Source organism: Ursus arctos, unplaced genomic scaffold (assembly GCF_023065955.2).
Source record: "Ursus arctos isolate Adak ecotype North America unplaced genomic scaffold, UrsArc2.0 scaffold_5, whole genome shotgun sequence".
Classification (NCBI taxonomy): domain Eukaryota; kingdom Metazoa; phylum Chordata; class Mammalia; order Carnivora; family Ursidae; genus Ursus; species Ursus arctos.
Genome location: NW_026623067.1, coordinates 79,109,763 through 79,129,815, shown reverse-complemented (window position 1 = coordinate 79,129,815; position 20,053 = coordinate 79,109,763). Strand labels below are relative to the sequence as shown.

Here is a 20,053-nt window from a genome sequence, read left to right as displayed (position 1 = left end):
AAGAAATAAAAGGCACCCAAATCAGCAAAGAAGTAGTCAGACTCTCAATCCTCACAGATGACTGGATACTTTATGCAGAAAACCCAAAAGACTCCACCCCAAAATTGCTAGAACTCATACAAGAATTCAGCAAAGTGGCAGGATATAAAAATCAATGCGCAGAAATCAGTTGCAATTCTATATATGAACAATGAGACTGAAGAAAGAGAAATTAAGGAGTCAATCCCATTAACAATTGCACCCAAAACCTTAAGATACCTAGGAATAAACCTAACCAAAGAGGCAAAGGATCTGTACTCAGAAAACTATAGGACATTCACGAAAGAAACTGAGGAAGACACAAAAAAATGGAAAAACATTCCATGTTCATGTACTGGAAGAACAAATATTAAAATGTCTATGCTACCTAGAGCAATCCACACATTCAATGCAATCCCTATCAAAATACCACCAACTTTTTCACAGAGCTGGAATAGTCCTAAAATTTGTATGGAACCAGAAAAGACCCCAAATAACCAAAGGAATGTTGAAAAAGAAGACCAAAGCTAGCAGTATCACAATGCCAGACTTCAACTTCTATTACAATGCTATAATCATCAGGACAGTATGCTATTGGCACAAAAACAGACACATTAGATCCATGGAATGGAACAGAAAACCCAGAAATGGACCTACAACTCTATGGCCAACTAATCTTTCATAAAGCACCAAAGAATATCCAAAGGAAAAAGACAGTCTCTTCAATAAATGGTGTTGGGAAAGCTAGACAGCCACAAGCAGAAGAATGACACTGAACCACTTTCTTGTACCATACACAAAGATAAACTCAAGATGGATGAAAGACCTAAATGTGAGACAGGAATCCATCAAAATCCCAGAGGAGAACACAGGCAGCAACCTCTGTGATCTCGGACACAGCAACTTATTGTTAGACACATCTCCAAAGGCAAGGGAAACAAAGGCAAAAATGAACTACTGGGCATTCATCAAGATAAAAAGCTTTTTGCACAGCAAAGGAAATAATCGACAGAACCAAAAGACAACTGACAGAATGGGAGAAGATATTTTCAAATGTCTTATCAGACAAAGGGCTAATATCCAAAAATCTATAAAGAACTTATCAGGGGCACCTGGGTGGCTTAGTTGGTTGAGCATCTGCCTTTGGCTCAAGTCATGATCCCAGGGTCCTGGGATTGAGCCCCACATCGGGCTCTCTGCTCAGCAGGAAGCCTGCTTCTCCCTCTCCCTCTTCCCCTCCCCTTGCTTGTACACTGTCAAATGAATGAATAAAATCTTAAAAAAAAAAAAAGAAAGAAAAGAAAACTTACCAAACTCAACGCCCAAAAAACAAATAATCCAGTCAAGAAATGCGAACACATGAACAGACATTTCTCCAAAGAAGACACCTAAATGGCCAACAGACATATGAAAAAAATGCTCAACATTACTTGGCATCAGGGAAATACAAATAAGAACTACAATGCCATACTACCTCACACCGGTCAGAATCGCCAAAATTAACAAGTCAGGAAACAACAGATGTTTGCAAGGATGCAGAGAAAGGGGAACCCACTTACACTGTTGGTGGGCATGCAAGCTGATGCAGCCACTCTGGAAAATAGTATGGAGCTTCCTCAAAAAGTTGAAAATAGAGCTACCCTATGACCCAACAACTGCACTACTATTTACCCCGAAAATACAAATGTAGTGATCTGAAGGGGCACCTGCCCCCCAATCTTTGTAGCAGCAATGTCCGCAATAACCAAACTATGGAAAGAGCCAAGATGTCCATCAACAGATGAATGGATAAAGAAGATGTGGTAGATATGTACAACAGAATATTACTCAGCCATCAAAAAAATGAAATCTTGCCATTTGCAATGACATGGATGGAACTAGAGGGTATTACGCTAAGCAAAATAAGTCAATCAGAGAAAGACAATCATCATATGATTTCACTCATATGTGGAATTTAGAAACAAAATAGAGGATCATAGGGCAAGAGTGGAAAAAATAAGATGAAATCAGAGAGGGAGAAAAAAACCATAAGAGACTCATCATGGAAATAAATTGAGGGTTGCTGGAGGGGAGAGGGGTGAGGGGAGAGGGTAACTGGGTGATGAACATTAAGGAGGGCACATGATGTAATGAACACTGGAGATTATTTAAGACTGATCAATCTCACTGACCTCTACCTCTGGAACCAGTAATACATAACATGTTAAATGAAAAAGAAAAAAAAGAGAGAGAGAGAGAAAGAGAGAAAGAAAGAGAAAAAGAGAAAAAGAGAAAGAAAGAAAGAAAGAAAGAAAGAAAGAAAGAAAGAAAGAGTCCTATAATAGGCCAAAGTTCCTGAGGCCTATAGAAAAATGTGAGGAAACTGAAGATTGTTCTGACTTAAGAGCTTTAAAGATTCACTTATCATCATAAGAACACTAAGTGTGAAATTGTAAATCCAATCCAGCTGAATGAGAATTTTGAAAGATTTAATAATGTCCTTATAAGAACATCTCTCTGGTAGAATATGATTCAGACCTCTCCCTCCACTTTTAAATCCACATTGCAAAAATTATCCAGCATCAATGGATAAACTTGGCTCAGACTATCCCTTATAGAAAAAGAATACGAAATCTAATTGTATATATGTTACATTTACATTTTATAATTCTCTCTCTCTCTCTCTCTCTCTATATATATATATATGCGCACATAATGTATCTATCCATCTATATATAATAGATATAATACAAACTCAGGGTCATTCTATAAAATACCTGGCCAATACTCTTCAAAACTCTCATAAAATGAGGAAAACGTTAGGAACTGTAACAGCCAAGAGGAGCCCAAGTATATAAAACAATAAAATATAACATGATATGCTAGATGGAAGTCCTGAAACAGGAAAAAATGGCAAGGGAAAAATACTCTTAATTAAAAAAAATTGCTAGACAGGTCTTTTGCCAATCTGTGGAAAGTTTTTCCACAAATTACCTAAGATGCAAATTCTCAAAAGCTTAGTATTGACCAATCAAAAGCCTCTGTAACTTTAAGACATCATTTAATTCCTGAACTATCCTTCTACATTTTTCCTTCTCAATAAGCGGTATTTTAAAATCTTTCTGAGTTATATAACTATTAAACTACAGCAGATTCTTTCCCAAGCATAAAATTGTAAAACATGACAAACTATCTTCAGCAATGAGCTTTCGTCTCTAGTGGGACTTTTGACGTTTCCCTAATAGTTTAAATAAATGCCATTGGATTGTTGAGGACCCGACTTTATGTTTACCAGATGTCATTTTGTCCTCATTACTGTAGGCAAATCAACCAAATCAAAATATTCATCTGTCGAATCAGCTTATAGTTCTTTCACAAATTGCAACAAACAGCGGACCTGTAAGCATGTTGTGGTTCCATCTATCTGACCAAGTATTTTTAATGCTAGTGTCAACTGTTAAAAACAAAGAAGACATGGTACAAAATGTTTGAATCCAGTAAAGATAAATGCAATATGACCTGAAGACTAAGTCAGACCTGTTGCCTTTTTTTGTACAGGCTACTAAGAATGGTTTTTACATGTCGAAATGGTCACATTTTTAACTGTTACACGAATACCTACAGAATATCCTCCATTTGCTAATTGACCTAGAAAAACTAAAATAGGACCTGATCCTTGATAGAAGTTTGCTGAGTCCTGCTACAGAGCTTCAGTGTTTGTACTAGTGATCTTTCCTAGGACTTATTACCCTCTTCCTGCTGGTTGCTGTGGCTGGACGGATACAAGATACCTGGACTTCTGGCCTCATGGCCACATCTACGGTTTTCCAAATCTCTGCAAAACACCACTGGCCTTCTAATTGGGAAAATCTGTATTTATCCGGTATAGATGCCTCTGATCCCAATAAAAAGTTACCGTTTGGTCCCTGGACTCCGTAGCTTTCAAATTCAGAAAGACTGAATAACGACTCAGTTATTCTGCAGGATTAGATTTTGTAAGGGATCTGTATCAGGCTGTCATTTTACTTGTTCAACTGCAGAAGAAGGGCTCACAGATGTTGTCTATGTAGGAAATAAAGACAGGAGACAGAGGAGTACCATGACATCCAAGCAACTCTGTCTGGGGATAGTTATTAGAACCACACTTGGCTTACTAGCAACGAGCATTTAAACATATACCCAAAGATAGGGGAGAAGCAGACGCCCTGCCAAGCAGTACTCAATCCCAGGACCCTGGGATCTTGACCTGAAGCGACAAAGCAGATGCGTAACCAACTAAACCACCCAGGCATCCCTTCTTTTTTATCTAGTTCTTATAAAGCAGAGAACTTGGGAGCTTTGGTTTGTTTCCTTAATAGACATGCTTTAAAAGGGTGCAAGGCTTAAGTCTTTATTCAGCAAAAACAATGAGTGCTGTAATTGACAACGATCTGGGATACGGATGGCAGATGTTTTGCAGAGATTCTGGAAACAGTGGATGTGGCCATGTGGCTAGAACTCTAGGTATCTTCCATCAGTCCAGGAGCAGCAGCCACCAGGAATGAGGTATTAAATCCTAGGAAAGATTCTTAGTAAAAACAATAAAGTTCTATAGCCAGCTCTTAAAAACCATACAGCTTCCCAATGATCTTCAGCAGGAGACAGTTTTCCAAAGGCCATACCTAAGAGGTAAACAGAGCCAACTCTGGGGCTCCACACTGATACCAGGTATAATGTTAAAAAACAAAACCAAGTTATAGGACTAGGACTTCAATTTTAAATAACCAACAATTCCCAACACATATGTCCTAACAGTTTATATTATTAACATAGTCATGTTCATAATTCAAATACACTCATTTAGGGCCAGGAATATAAAAGATGAAACTTTTTTTTAAAAAAATTAGGTAACAATGAAGCCTGAAGTGGTTTCATTTGAAAAATCTGCTGGGTCTGTTTTATTCACATAATTGAAGAGTCAAACCTTCAAAAAAAAAAAAAATAGAACATATTAATTCTCATTAAAAGGTAGCATCATTCTGACAGGGCACCTGGGTGGCGCAGTCAGTTAAGCACCTGCCTTCAGCTCAGGTCATGATCCTAGGGTCCTGGGATTGAGCCCCGCATCAGGCTCCCTGCTCACCGGGGAGTCTGCTTCTCCCTCTCCCTTCACTCCTCCCCACCTGCTTGTGTTCTCGCTCTCATGCGCACTCTCTCAAAAAAAAAAAAAATAAATTTTTTAAAAAACAATCATTTTGATGATACTTGATGAGTATCTTTAACTGTTTTCATGCCTTTGGAAAACGATATACCATAAATACAGAGTAAAGCCAATGAACTGATTTTTACTGCCATCCATAAATTAGCCAAGATCAGAACAAGTACAAGGAAATAAAACAAGACTTAAGTTTCAAAAAGAAGTTTAATTTGACAATTGGCTCAAAGGGCACAGATTACATCACATATGCTCATTTAATCAACCATCAATTTCAGTATATATGTGAGACTGGTAATAGCAAACCTTTTCCAAGTGTTCTTATACACCTAAATGTTTTTTTATTACCCATGTCTATAAAACAGAATGAGGAGAAAATCATTCAGGAGACAAGCTGCTCATATGGGCAAGTAAACTATAAGGGACCTTGTCAAACTTTAACCACTGTTTACTGTTGAATCGTCAATGACAACTGGTGCCTCATTTGGTATTATCCTTCATGGACTGTGTCCCTGCCTTTTGATAAGTGCAAAAGTGGTCATTAACCACAAAGAAACAATCAACTCACCAACAGAGTGCTGTTCTGAATCTTAACAGTGAAGAATTAAAATAAACACTCAAGTGGAAAATATCACAAGATAGAAGGCAGAGCGCCACCTTCTGTTTTCCACAGAAATGCTAGATCCATTCACCAAAAGAATATAAAGAAAGAAAAGAGAAAGAATAACCACGTCTGGTGCTTCCGTAGGGATCATAATGGAGTTAAATATGGCAAGAAAATAAGATTCCAGCTTTAGAAAAAACATCACCAATTTCTGAAAAATGCTTCACTCATATTGAAAAAAAAATCAAAGTTTAAATCTTTTAGAGAAGTAACATGATTCCACGTAAACCTGTTTTTCTGTAAATAAAACAGGACAATACCTTCCTTTGAGGATCACACAGTTTAAGACACCATAAAAATGGTCACTATGTCACCACTATATCACAGCTAAAATTCCTCATGTTTATGATCTCCACCCCCTAAGGTATCTGCTTTTTTCTTTGTTTATTTGTATAGTATTTTTAAATTAAATAACATCCATTCCTACAAATAATAGATAGGTATCACATTTTCTGAAGTTCAGACTTAAGCATCAATGGTTAAATGCAGAAGATAAGGCAGGTGTAGTAACCATTATCCCATATAACCTGAATGAGGAAACAGTGTTTCATGGTGATTTTAATGAACTGAGAGAACACTCTCCACACAGAAAAACACTCATTCAAATACAGCTTCTTTCAACTGTGTAATCATCAAGGTCATAGCTGGAGTTTAAAAAGGGCTTTAGAAATAATTAGGTTGCTCTTTTTGAAATAAGACTTTCAATTTGTGATACATGTGATATAATTATATTTAGCAACAACAGAGTGAAGTAGGTGTTTATATCGCTTGTATTTAATTACCTATATTTTCTCTTTTGTTGTGTGCTACTGCCTAGAAACAATAAACCATATTCTGCAATTCTGTTTACTATGGTTCTATCTGGGTCTGTACTCAAGTATCACTACTATCGACGGCCATTGTGCACGCTCAGCTCTGTTGAGGTACAATGGTCAAAATAGCAGAGGACTGCCTGTTAACTTAAAGCAGAGGATACTGAAATGCACTGAGGATCAGATAATAGAAAAAAATAGTGAATTAAAAAAAATTAAGTATTGCTGAATGTGTATTTCTTTGCGAATGAAAGATCATTCTAGGCAGCATTTCTTAAGAGGACCTTAAGATTAACAGATACTGGAGGATGAGAAGGTAATACGAATTCAAAACCCAGCTTTAAATCATTTGTGGTTGTCTTGCCTCTTACATATGCAGCTATGTCCCATCCCTTTAGAGAGCAGAATCCTTACATCAAACACAGTAACCTATCTCTGTTAACCAATCAACTCATAGTTTTAGGTTTTATAAAACATGGCTTCAACATAATCCCAAGATGGTCAGTCTGGTTTTATGACAGTGAAAGGAACGAGGAAACTCAAGTGTATAAAAATACACTGAAAATAATTTCCATAGCTACTGTACCACATAATATCTTAAAACAATCCCGGCATCATTTCAACATAGAATATACCTCCCAACCCTTTCCCCCCAAGCCACCCATGAAAATAGAAGTAAAAATATCATTAAGAAAAAATATAAGGCATGAAGGATTTTTAGATGACTAAAAAGAATTAAGAAAGGTCAACAGCAGAAAGTAAATAGCAATGAGGAAGCTAAAAGGCAGATGGATATGGAAAAATCCAAAATGCCCACCAATAATGAAGGAAACTGTGGTCTAAGTCAAGCCATAGCACACTCCCACCGCAACGAAACGGACGAAATGCAAGCTCTTGCAACAACACAGACAAATCTAATGATCCCGATATTCAGCCAAGTAGCAAAACCCGAATGATTATGTATAATCTCTCTCCGTTGACAGCAAATCCAAAAAGTGGCAAAAACTGAAATATATAGTTTAGAAAAGTATTTATAGGTAGTAAAAATACAAATAAGAGAATAATTATATACATCAGGACAATGGTTGCCTTTAAAGGAGGAGGTAGTAAAATCCGAAAGAATATACCGAGATGGCCCTGGAGCCAGCAACCTACTATTTATTGACCCTAGTGGCGGTTAGCTATTACTTTACACTATCTTATAAAGTACTCATGTGTTTTATATTATTCTCCGTCGGTGCGCATGTGTGTTAAACGCTAAAAGCAAAGGAGACAACAAAAATGCAAGAGACCCGCACAAACTGAAGCAATGGATTCACAACAACAAAAGACAGTTTTTTGTTGTTTTTTGTTTGTTTTTTGTTTTTGTTTGTTTTGTTTGTTTTTTGCCTACATGGAGTTCTATACCCAGCTAAGTAGCTGTCAGCCATGAAAACAGCATAAAGACATGTCACGCATTCCAGGCCTCAAAAAGCGCTCCCCGTTTACCCTTTCTTAGAAAGCTCCTGGTTTTCAAAAACCAAGCAAACACAAACCGCGGCAGTGGCTCCCAGGAAAATGAGCGCTTATCGGAAACAGGATATGGTTCGCCTGAGAAAAGCAAGAAACGGCCCTGAAAATGTACACACGGAATTTAAATATAACCACACTTCCGACGGATCCCTACTGGAAAAGTTGAGAAGGGAAAAACGAAAGAAAATTACACCCCTATCTTTCATTGTGTGAAATCCCCTGGTAGCATCTGTTTTAGCTTCATACTGCTAAGGAGCCAAATGACCACCAATTCGGCGCCGTAAATAAACAGGAACTTCGAAACTTACAGTTCTGGAGCTCAGAAGTCCAAAATGGGCCTCCCGCTGTGCTGAAGCAAGGGGTGCCGCAGGGCAGCGTTTCTTCCTGGAGGTTCTAGGGGAAAGTCTGTGTGCTCGGATTTCCCAGCTTCGGTCAGGGGAGGCGCCGCTCCAGCTTCAAAGCCGCAACAGGCGCTCGCCCTTCCCACAATACATCGCTCTAATGCAGAACCTTCGGGAGGCTCTTCCACATTTAAAGGAGACTGTGATTACATTAGCCCCAGCTGGATAACCCGGACTCCTCGCCTAATCTTAGGGCCAGCTGTGAGCACCTGTAATTCCATCCTTGCCCACACCTGTCCCTTGCCACTCACAACACGTTCACGATTTCTGGAGATTAGAAAGTAGACATATTTGGAGGCCATTATTCTGCGTATTACAATATATAAAACTGAAAATCAAGCACGTTCTTTTGAAAGGTAGAGGCAAATGCCGAAAGAACTGATTGAAAATGTTGAAAATGCTTGTATCTACAGAGGAAAAACTTGGAGATGGTGAGGGAAAGAGCAAGGGATGAAGGTATTTAATCATAAGACTTGTAAAACTATTTGATTTTCCAAATTATGTACAGAAATTACTTTCCTTAAAAAAAAGTATTTATAGTTGGGTTTCTCTTTCCTTCTGTTCTCAGTACCCATCAGAGGCATGCATTAAATAAACTTCTGAAGCCATTATCACAAACAAGTTCCAAATGCGAGGACTTTGATTTGCAAGATGAGTGTTTTTGTTGACAGAAAAAAAAATGCTCCTGGAGTCTGAAGGAGAGGAACTGAAGGAAGCTCAGCACTGGTGTGTTTTTGTCATAATATTGTCCAGAAAAAGTGTGAGGATAAGTCAGATGAGCCTTTCTCCAAGAGACCAGATGAGACTCATGTGTCTAGGAGGGCAAAGGGGAGTTGGAATGGTTTTAAGTTCTAGGACAAACCACTAAATCTGGTGGGGAAGGTGGGGGAGGTATGTGGGAAGAAGAAAATCAACAAAGAGATTTTCAGTCCCATCCAGGCTCCACAGCAGGGAAATTTGTGCAAGTACAAGCAAGGCCTAAACCATCTATCACGTGTCCTGTGAGAAAGAGACACCTGTTCTAGCTGCTGTCTGGTGAGTGCCTTCCATCAATGCCCTTGGACTGGCCAGGAGAAGTGACATAAATTAATGCCCCATTATCTTCCTGAACCTTACGAACTGCTCCATGGTGACACCACCCACCCAGGACACTCATATGTCCCCTCAATTAGACTGAATCACCCACATTACCCTATTGTTGCCTTTGGAAATTAATTTTTCATGTCCTGCCTCATCCTTGTACACATATGACAGTCACACTTTGTTTATTCCTCTATCATAGGGTTGCCACCCACTGTACAGTGGTCTGGTCCCTATCTTATGTGCACCCTTCGCTATACTGTGAAATCCCGTACAGCCCAAGATACGTCCCTCATCTCCGTGTTCCCAGCAATCACACAGGTCTTGATGCAGAGGGACTTAACAGACAGTCACGTAAAGAATAAGTGAAATACAGGATATCTTAGGATGTTCTTGTCTAAAAATTGTCCCTAAACTGGTATACTGACTGGTCTAAGACTCCTTTTCATCCAAAGAATAAATCAGCTGGGAATAAAGCAACAGGATCTTCGCTGAGTCTGACTGTGTATGATAAAATGACCCCAAAAAATATTGAAACTGGTTTGCAAATTGAATCTCTTCTTTTGTAGAGATGCATACCACAATCATTGCCTAGAGGTCAAACAGATATAGGTACTAATTTCTTCTTTGTCACATACTATCATTGTGACATTGAGCAAATTATTTCGTGCAATTTATTTTCCTCTTTTAAATATGGGTGAGATAATACCTACTGCATAGAACGTTCTATTAATGAGATAACATATGGAAAAACCAGTGCAAAGATTAGATGTGTATATATATAATAGCTAACGTATTAAATGAGTATAAGTAGGATAGAAGAGTGAGGAACTCCATCAACTAGCAATTCAGTATTCATTATTTATGGGGCGCCTGGGTGGCTCAGTCGTTGAGCATCTGCCTTTGGCTCAGGGTGTGATCCCAGAGTCCTGGGATCGAGCCCCACATCAGGCTCCTTTGCTGGGAGGCTGCTTCTTCCTCTCCCACTCACCCTGCTTGTGTTCCCTCTCTCGCTGGCTGTCTCTCTCTGTGTCAAATAAATAAATAAAAAATCTAAAAAACAAAAAAAAGTATTCATTATTTATAAAACCAATTATAGGAATAAATAGTTAACTATATGCCTATTAATCTATTTAATGAAAACACATATTATAATAAAATTTATTTTATATGTATTGCTCCATTTGACAGACGCATTTAATAATTTCCTTTAAATTTAATAGTGTATTACTTCCTTATAAAGAAACTTACAATTAACACAGTAGAGCTAGGAAATAGAAATTATGGCTACTCTCCCAAAGTCCGAGAAAAATAAAAGGAACATTCAAAAATTAAATTAGAAGAATAAAAATTTTAAAGCAACATTAAATATTCAGGTCTGCTGTCAGTATCCAAAAAATAATTTTTAGCCATTTTGTCTAAATGAGTTTGCATATGTAGAATATTAATTTATTCTTTAATTTGGTTCAGATGGGATTACAATTGGTATGAAATGGAAGCTAGTATGCTAAATACATATTCAGAGCCAAAAAGATTTAATCAATATTATGGAATAACTGACTGTATAACCATCAACACACACCAAAAGGAATTCTCTCTACCTGCTCTAAACATTAAGCTATACAAGGAAATGTGCAGAGATTTGATCTCTAAAATGATGAAAATATTTGAAGAAAGCAATTGAATCGAATTGTATTATTAACAAGCTGTACATTTTTCAAAATGTATAAAATACATATAAATTTTAGACTCCGGCCTTGTTGAGCTTAAAATTCTTCAGTATCTCTAAAGCTTATACACCCATCATCAGTGTCATTCTCAGGCCAACTGTGCAACTCCTAATAGTAGAATTTCTATTTCTCTTTTTCCCTGTCTTGAAGCCCTACCAGGTTCTCAGGCTTTCCATGTGTCTCCCTTGCTCAAAGCTTCTTATCCAGCTTACTGTGGGATTAACACTGTGCTAGGCCCCATGCTAAGCCCTTTCATGCATTCAAACCCTCTTCACAATTAAATGTCACAGGATATGAAAACAGGCTTCAGTACCTTCCCCAACATTCATACAGTTACTAAGTGGTGAAGCTGAGGCTTGCAGCCTAAGTCCACACTCTTCATCACCACTCTCCAAGGTTTTCAAAATTTTCTTATCTTCTGGGGCGCCTGGGTAGCGCAGTCATTAAGCGTCTGCCTTCGGCTCAGGGCGTGACCCCACGTTCCGGGATCAAGTCCCACATCGGGTTCCTTGGCTAGGAGCCTGCTTCTTCCTCTCCTACTCCCCCTGCTATGTTCCCTCTCTCGCTGGCTGTCTCTCTGTCACATAAATAAATGAAATCTTTAAAAAAAAAAAAATTCTTAGCTTCAGAACAAAATCTCATTCTGAAGTTCAATATGTACACTAGAGACATTTGAACTAAACCCCTTTATTTGAACGAAGGTGATAGGTTGAAGATCTAAACCTATTCCTTTGTCCCACACTTCTAGAAGGAACTCCAAGGATAATGGGTTGAAAACCACCGTTCTCAATCTTTCCTTCACCCAAAATTTCTCCACCCTGATTTCTTCAGTGAGGTATACTGCAAACGCCTCTGGGACCTGTGTCACATTCCCCTTTAACCTGGAGTTGTGGGACAGAGTTCAGACACCTGACACTTCCAGGCTCTTGCCAAACTCCAGGATCTTTTTCACCATTGTGGGAGGTCACCAAATCTTTCTGCAAGGAAAACTCAGTAGATGCAGGTAGTTAATGCACCCTTCAGGCAGTAGATGGAACTAGTTGGACAAATGCTCCAACCTCCTGTTTCCCAGATGGACTTGTCCTAGTTCAAACCCGCATGGCCTGCGGCACCAATCTCCATTGACTTCTGCTCTTTTCCTCCCTTTCTCCTTACTCCCTCACTCTTGAATCCTGCCATCACCTCACAAATAAACTGCCCCACCCAAGTCCTTCCCTTCAGTTCTGCTCGCAGGAGAGTCACACTGAGTCAGGATATGCCGAAGTGTAGGAGGCACCCTTAAAATGAAAGGAATCAGCACCATCCAACAGACTGTAAGTAGCAACAAGAGCTCTCCTGAAGAAGAAATAGAAGAGGACAACAGGTACATGAAAAGATGTCCAACATCGCTAGGCATTAGGGAAATGGAAAATGAAACCACAATGAAATATCACCTCACGCCTGTTAGAATGGCCATCGTCAAGAAGGTAAGAAGTAACGAATGCTCTGGAGGGTGTGGACAAAATGGGACCCTTGTGCACTGTTGGTGGGATTGCAAACTGGTGCACCCACTGCGGAAAACAGTATGGAGAATCCTCAAAAATTGAAAATAAAGCTACTATATCATGCAGCAGTTCCACTTATTGGAATATATCCAAAAGAAATAAGAAGATCAAGCTGAAAATCTACCTGCCTCCCCATCTTCATAACAGCATTATTTTCAATAGCCAAGACATAGAAACAATCTAAGGTCCATTGACAGATGAACGGCTAAAGAAGCTATGGTATATATACACAATAGAATATTATTCAGTCAAAAAAAAAGAGGAAATTCTACCATTTGTGACAACATAGAGGGATATTGAAGGTATTATGCTAAATGAAATAACTCAAAGACAAATATTTTATATGAATACTTTATAATCTCACTTATATGTGAAATCTAAATAAAATTAAATTAAAAAACCAAACTTATATGAAAAGAGATTAGACTGTGGTTACCACTGGTGGAGGGTGGAAGGAGAGGAAATTAGAGGAAGGTGGTCAAAACATACAAACCTCAGGGCGCCTGCGGGGCAAGGCGGTTAAGCGTCTGACTTTGGCTCAGGGCGTGATCCCAGCGTTATGGGATCGAGCCCAACATCAGGCTCCTCCGCTATGAGCCTGCTTCTTCCTCTCCCATTCCCCCTGCTTGTGTTCCCTCTCTCGCTGCCTGTCTCTATCTCTGTCAAATAAATAAATAAAATCTTAAAAAAAAAAAACATACAAACCTCTAATTATAAGATAAACATGTATTAGGGATTTAATATACAACGTGATGACCATAGTTAATAGTGCTGTATGATATATAGGAAAGTTATTACAGTACCCTAAGAGCTCTCATCACGAAGAGAATTTCTTTTCCTTTTTTTCTTTCTTTTCGTTTTACTGTATCTACATGACAAAATGGACATTAACTGAACCTGTTATAGTAATCATCTCACAATATATGTAAATCAAACCATCATTCTATACACCTTAAACTTACACAGTGATTTACGTCAATTATTTCTCAATAAAACTGGAAAAAAAAATACTATCCCTACTGTAATCCATAAATGTAATAATCATTTAATATATGTAGAAGATAGTTCTTAAAATTTATTATTTTTATTTTTGCCTTCTAAATTCTCTTCTCTAAAACCACAACTTACAACATAATTTTATAAAATAGTTTTCTTTTTCTTTTACCTTTAACTGTGTAATATGAGTATTTATATTTCTGAAGTTACATATTTTTCAGTATGATGATTCATTAAATATGAAGCACAACACTATTCAGTGGCTTCTTTAAATAACTAGAGTATCTAAAATTTTCCCAAATATTCTATATTCAGTTTATTTATAAAGAAACTACCATTATGAATTTATAGAGTAGAAAGTCCCCTTAGATATCCTCCATTCCATCTCTAAAACCATAAATGGAAGAAAGGATTCTGGGAGAAATTAGACCACTTTCCTAAATTCTTCAGCTAAGATCTGAATCAGGAGGACCGGAAGATACCAGCAGAGTAGGATCCTAGGCTCATCCCATCCCACAAAAACCATTAGATAACTATCAAATCATCCTAAACACCCCAGAAATCAACCTGAAGACTGACAGAGCAAACTCCACAGCTAAGGGGAGAGAAGAGGCCACGTTGAAGAAGGAAACTACAAAATACACCTAAATTATCTTAGTAAACTTTGTTGGTTTCAAGTATAAAGAACATGTTTACTATAGATATATAACAATATACAAAGTAAAACATGAAAATGAAATACAATTTTGCTATCCCTGAGTAGCAAGTATTAATAATTTAATGTGTATCTTTGTCTTTCATTTAAAAAAAAAAAACACATACTAGACACTTTTGACTGATAATATTTTTTAATTTGCATGTCAAAATTATTTGTAAGCATCAGTTTTATGCCTACGTAACATGTCTTCAGTTTTATATACAACAATTTAATTGATAATTTCCCAGTTCTACATATGCAGCATTGTTTTGTTTTGTTTTTACTGTTCCTTTGCTTTTTGGCATAATTTTGGGGGACTGGTTTGTTTTTGCTATAATGAAAAGAAGCTGCCATAAATATATGTGAACAACAACAAAAATACCTGAGTCAGATATCTGGGCTACTACTCCACAAATACTTTCTTTGGTTTATGATTTACATTCATAACCTCTCTGAGAATCCATAACATCGATAAATATAAAAGCTGCAATACACACATACATACTCAGATATATTTGCACCTATATTGTGTGTGTGTGTTTTCCTGTTACTCAAAATGAAAATTGCCCGCCCTCAAAGGAACCCCTTATAACCTATAGATACTGGTAAATTAGAACAAAAGATGTTTAATAATGACGTATAGGAAGTCAGTGTAATCCTGGGGTGCCTGGGTGGCTCAAGTCAGGTAAGCATCTGCCTTCGGCTCAGGTCATGATCCCCTGGGATCAAGCCCCAAGTCTAGTTGGGCTCCTTGCTCAGTGGGGAGTTTCTCCCTCTCTCTCTCCCTCCCACCTGTGCTCACTCTCTCTCTCTCTCTCAAATAAATTAATAAAATCTAAAAAAAAAAAAAGGAAGTAAGTGTAATCCTATGAGCTCAGATTCCAGAAGGGAAGTTACTTATCTAACCAATCCATCTACATAAATGGACAAAAAGCCAAGTCCACTGTGGAGCATTTCTAGGTGTATTAAGTGGAGGTGTCCATACAGTTTTTATACACTGTAGCTGTGCAGGAAAAACAAAACAAAACAAAAAACACCTCATCTACAACTTAATAGTATGGATGTAGCAATTGAATTGGTCTTTGTATATGTAAGAACTTGCAGTTAATACTAAGGCTAAACAAAAGTACATAACATTACAGTGTAGCCCAGAAAAGACAGAGCTTATCATGATCACAGGGAAGTTTAGTATAACCTGGGCTATGAGGGAAGGAAGGAAGGAAGGAAGGAAGGAAGGAAGGAAGGAAGGGAGGGAGGGAGGGAGGGAGGGAGGGAGGGAAAGAAAGAAAGAAAGAAAGAAAGAAAGAAAGAAAGAAAGAAAGAAAGAAAGAGGGAGAAAGAGAGAAAGAAGGAAGGGAGGGAGGGAGGGAGGGAGGGAGGAAGGAAGGAAGGAAGGAAGGAAGGAAGGAAGGAAGGAAGGAAGGAAGGAAGGAAGGAAATTAATTTAGGGGCACCTGGATGGTTCAGTCCCTTAAGTGTCTGCCTTCAGCTCAGGTCATGATCTCAGGGTCCTGGGATCCAACCCGTGTTCCCCCTCTTCCTCTTCCTGCCGCTCCCCCTGCTTGTGCTCTCTCTCTCTCTCTCTCTCTCTGTAATAAATAAATCTTAAAAAAAAAAAGGAAAATTAATTTTAAAAATTTAGTTAAGAAAAAATGTATTTCAAACAAAATATGACATTATAAACAAAGCCGTTTTAAAGAAACTCCGTTAAAGTAACATTTGTCCTTTGATTTTCCAAGTGGAGAAATAATATATTTTATAGACCAAATTAGATGACTTAAAATGTGACTTACTTGTATTTATTCTAATTTGTGTAAGAATCTGAGTATCAATACATCCCCTCTTACATTATCCTTACTCAGGAATAGTGTTATGAAGATCATTTTCACTTTTTGACATACTTCATTTGAAATCTTGTCTCATCATAGCTTCTGAAAATATTGTTTCAGGTAAGAAGAAAGAAGGTAGAAATGTCACTGAAGATGACAAGCTAATCATGCAGGTAACGTCTGCGTTCTGTATAACTACTTGGGGGACATTACAACAGTCGAGAATCTCATTCTTCCCTGCATCTCTAAAAACTAAGTTTTTGACAATACTTACAGAGTAACACAAGTCAGTGTGACGAATATGTAATATGTGCTAATCAAATTATAAGAGTCCAAATAAAAATAGAGTCCAAATAAAAATAGAGTCCAAATAAATACAGCATTGTGGCATAATGTTTTTAATGATGATAAATACCCACTAATGAGATAAACCGTAAATTAGACCTAAGACCCAGACGTAAAACAAATGCTCAATAAATATTTGTTGAATTATTCAATTAACTTATTTGATGTTGGAATAGAAAGGATCTGTCATTTGTCTTCCTGACAACAATTCTGTAACTAAAATCTACAATTTTTTGCTTGACAATTGTAGAATCAGAATAAGGGGATTCACTGCTTCATAAGCAACTGAGCTGTGAGGGTCAAAGCCCATCCCTTTAGCAGAGGGGCATGAGCAAGATCAGAATTCGCGGGGGGTAGCAGGGACTCTACCCTCCTGGGACGGACATAAACAAAAAGCTTGAGCTCCTCTTCTTGAGGCTACTGGCAAACCTTCTCTCTATCTGTGAACATACATCATTTCCTTTGGACTGCAGGAGAGTACAAATGATTGAGGTTTTGACTCTCAAGTTACACTCACACTTAGCCACACTTTCTTGATTCTACACCCCAGTGACCCCAAGTTCCCCAGAGGCATATTCAGAAACTTTCTAGAATGGCATCATCAACTGGCTGCTCTCAACTATACATCCACTCTTACCAGTCTGACACATCAAATTCTGGGAACAGTTTACCATGTTGTTTTTTTCAGTCACTACCCTGTCTGGTGTTCTGTTAAGGCTACTGTTTTATATAGGCAACAGCAAGCAAATAAAGCGAGAGTCAGCGTTACCTTCTGGTTATATTTCACCGAACTAAACCTCAAGAAAGTGTCTGTCATTCTTACTTTGTTCTAAGATTTTGGTTGTTTTGAATACTGTTTAAAATGACTAGGCCAATAAATAAGGTTTGTAAAATATTTAATTGTAGACAGATATGTTCACTTTGACATCTTTGGTTATATTCAGATATGTATCATAAAATCATGATAAGAGGTCTTGGAAGTTTGAAAAGTTTAATAATTTTGACATAAACACATTAAGGCATATTTAGTATATCTTCTATATGAAAGCAAGTATATCGGGATGCCTGGGTGGCTCAGTCATTTAAATGTTTGCCTTCAGCTCAGATCATGATTCCAGGGTCCTGGATCGAGTTCCACATCGGGCTCCTTGCTCAGAGTGGGGAGCCTGCTTCTCCCTCTGCCTGTGCTCTCTCTCTCTCTCTCACTGACAAATAAATAAAATCTTAAAAAAAAAAGAAAGTATATCTAAATAGGAATACATTTTTCCATTTGCTGTTTATTCAACCTTTCTTCCATTTCTTTTTCCTCCCTTGGCTTTCTTTTGGTGATATTCAATAACTAGTAAAGCCAGACAATAGCACAAAAGAAAAAAGTGTTGATCAAACTACAGTTCATTGGTTTCAAATGCTCATTCCCAAATTATACATTTGTCCTATTATTGTGTTATTTTTTTAACATTTTTCTTGCTGACAAAGCAATAAATGGATTTTATTCTATCTAATAATTATCTCTACAGTACAGCAATTGTACTTTCCACAGTACTGTATAGCTTTTGGAAAGATCTGCAAAGCAATTTCTAGATTTTACATTAACTAAAATTGCAGGTTTAATTTCTATTTTAATATACAATGCAAGTTGGTGCCATATTTGTTTAGCCTGTCAGTTTTCTATTGTATAACCTATATATCATATGATTCTCCAGTGATCCAAATGGCTAAATGAAGTCTGCCGGAGTTTCTAAAGTGAATAAATGAAGAACAAACCCAAATTCTGTAGCCGGAACACAGGAAAAATTATTTTTTTTCAAGCGGTAGAAATTTATTCACAGGATGAAACCATATCAAACATATAGAACATGTGATACTGTACCTTAAGTTATTTAAGGACACATTTACTCACAGTAAAATTATGATGCCTGAAAATAAACAGTAAATTTAACATGATCACTTCTGTGTATTGGAGAGAAGGTGGAAGCAACATGAGAGTGTGATACAAAGCAAATAGTGGTTTATAATTTATATAAGTATTATTTGTATTATTTTTAAGCTAGATAATAAGTAATAGCTGTTCCTCACATCTTATATTCCATGTTAATGTTTGAAAAATAATTCTTAAAAAGTCATAAATAGTATGTTCATGGTAGGAAAAATTATTTTAACCTAGAAAAAGAACAGCAGCTGTTATAAACATCCGCCTCCAAAGGAAAGAGTCTTGGGATTACTCGCCACCTGCAGAATGGAATCTTCACCATGCTTCCGTCGAAGTCCTCGGAGAGGAAATCCCAACAAGATGTGGTTAGGAGGTGAAGGTGAGTCTGTATGCCTGAACCTAAACCATAAGGAGAGCTTCTCGTTTAATTTTCTATTATCATTTTCATGTATTTTCTTTGTATCTTTTTAATTGATATGTTACATAGTTGAAATTATATAGACAACTTCATATATAAATTACTTAGCAATTTATCATAAGCATTCCATAACATAGCTTTCCACTATTAGCTGAACATTGAAGTTTTATATAATTTTGCCATGATAAATAGTGCTATTAAAAACTGTTATTCATGCTTTTAACTTCTTTTCTTTATTATATTCTTAGCAAAGATCTCTAGAAATACAATAATTAGATTAAAAAGTATGACCAATATTGACAGACAAATTTCCAAAAACTATGATCACCAGTCTGGAAGAATGCCTTGCCCAATGTATCTTTATCAGCATTATGCATTATAATTTTTGTACTTGCTGATTTGCTAGGCAAAATAAAAACACATAAAAATACGACCTATTATTCTCCACCTGCACAATGAGAACAGGGACTATATCTGATATTTGTTGTGTACCTCCAATGGCCAGCTCAGTGGTTGACACATAATAGGTACTCAATAAATATTTGTTAATGAATATTTTTTAATGAACACAGTAATTTGCTGTTTTGCTTATTACTCACATTTAACATTTTTGTATATGCATTTTTGCATTTATATCTTCTCTTTTATGAATGAACTTTTCATGTCCTTAATCAATTATTTATTGGGATCATAGTAGTTTTTGTAATGAAGATATAGCAGTTTTGAACATTCATGCATCCAACCAAGTTATAAAACAAAATCTACCAGATGCAAAGATAACTAAAAAGAAACAAAATTTCAATGGCAGTCTTCAACACCAATTGTTTATGTTCATTCAAGTAAATAAAAATAAGTGGCATAATGGAAATGAATTATAATTAAGAAGAAGAAAATATACAGTAAC

At 37.1% G+C, this 20,053-nt stretch overlaps 1 long non-coding RNA gene across 3 annotated transcripts in view; it reads right to left on the bottom strand.

The window, feature by feature from the left end:
- Positions 1-5,384: 5,384 nt before the first annotated feature.
- The window catches only part of LOC130542731 (uncharacterized), a 206,595-nt gene continuing 191,926 nt past the window's right edge, over positions 5,385-20,053 (bottom strand). For 2 of the 3 annotated variants that reach the window (XR_008957473.1, XR_008957475.1), the window contains one exon: positions 5,385-19,130. This is a non-coding gene — a long non-coding RNA (uncharacterized LOC130542731). The remainder of the gene's footprint in view (positions 19,131-20,053) is intronic. The other variant, XR_008957474.1, reaches the window with a different exon arrangement.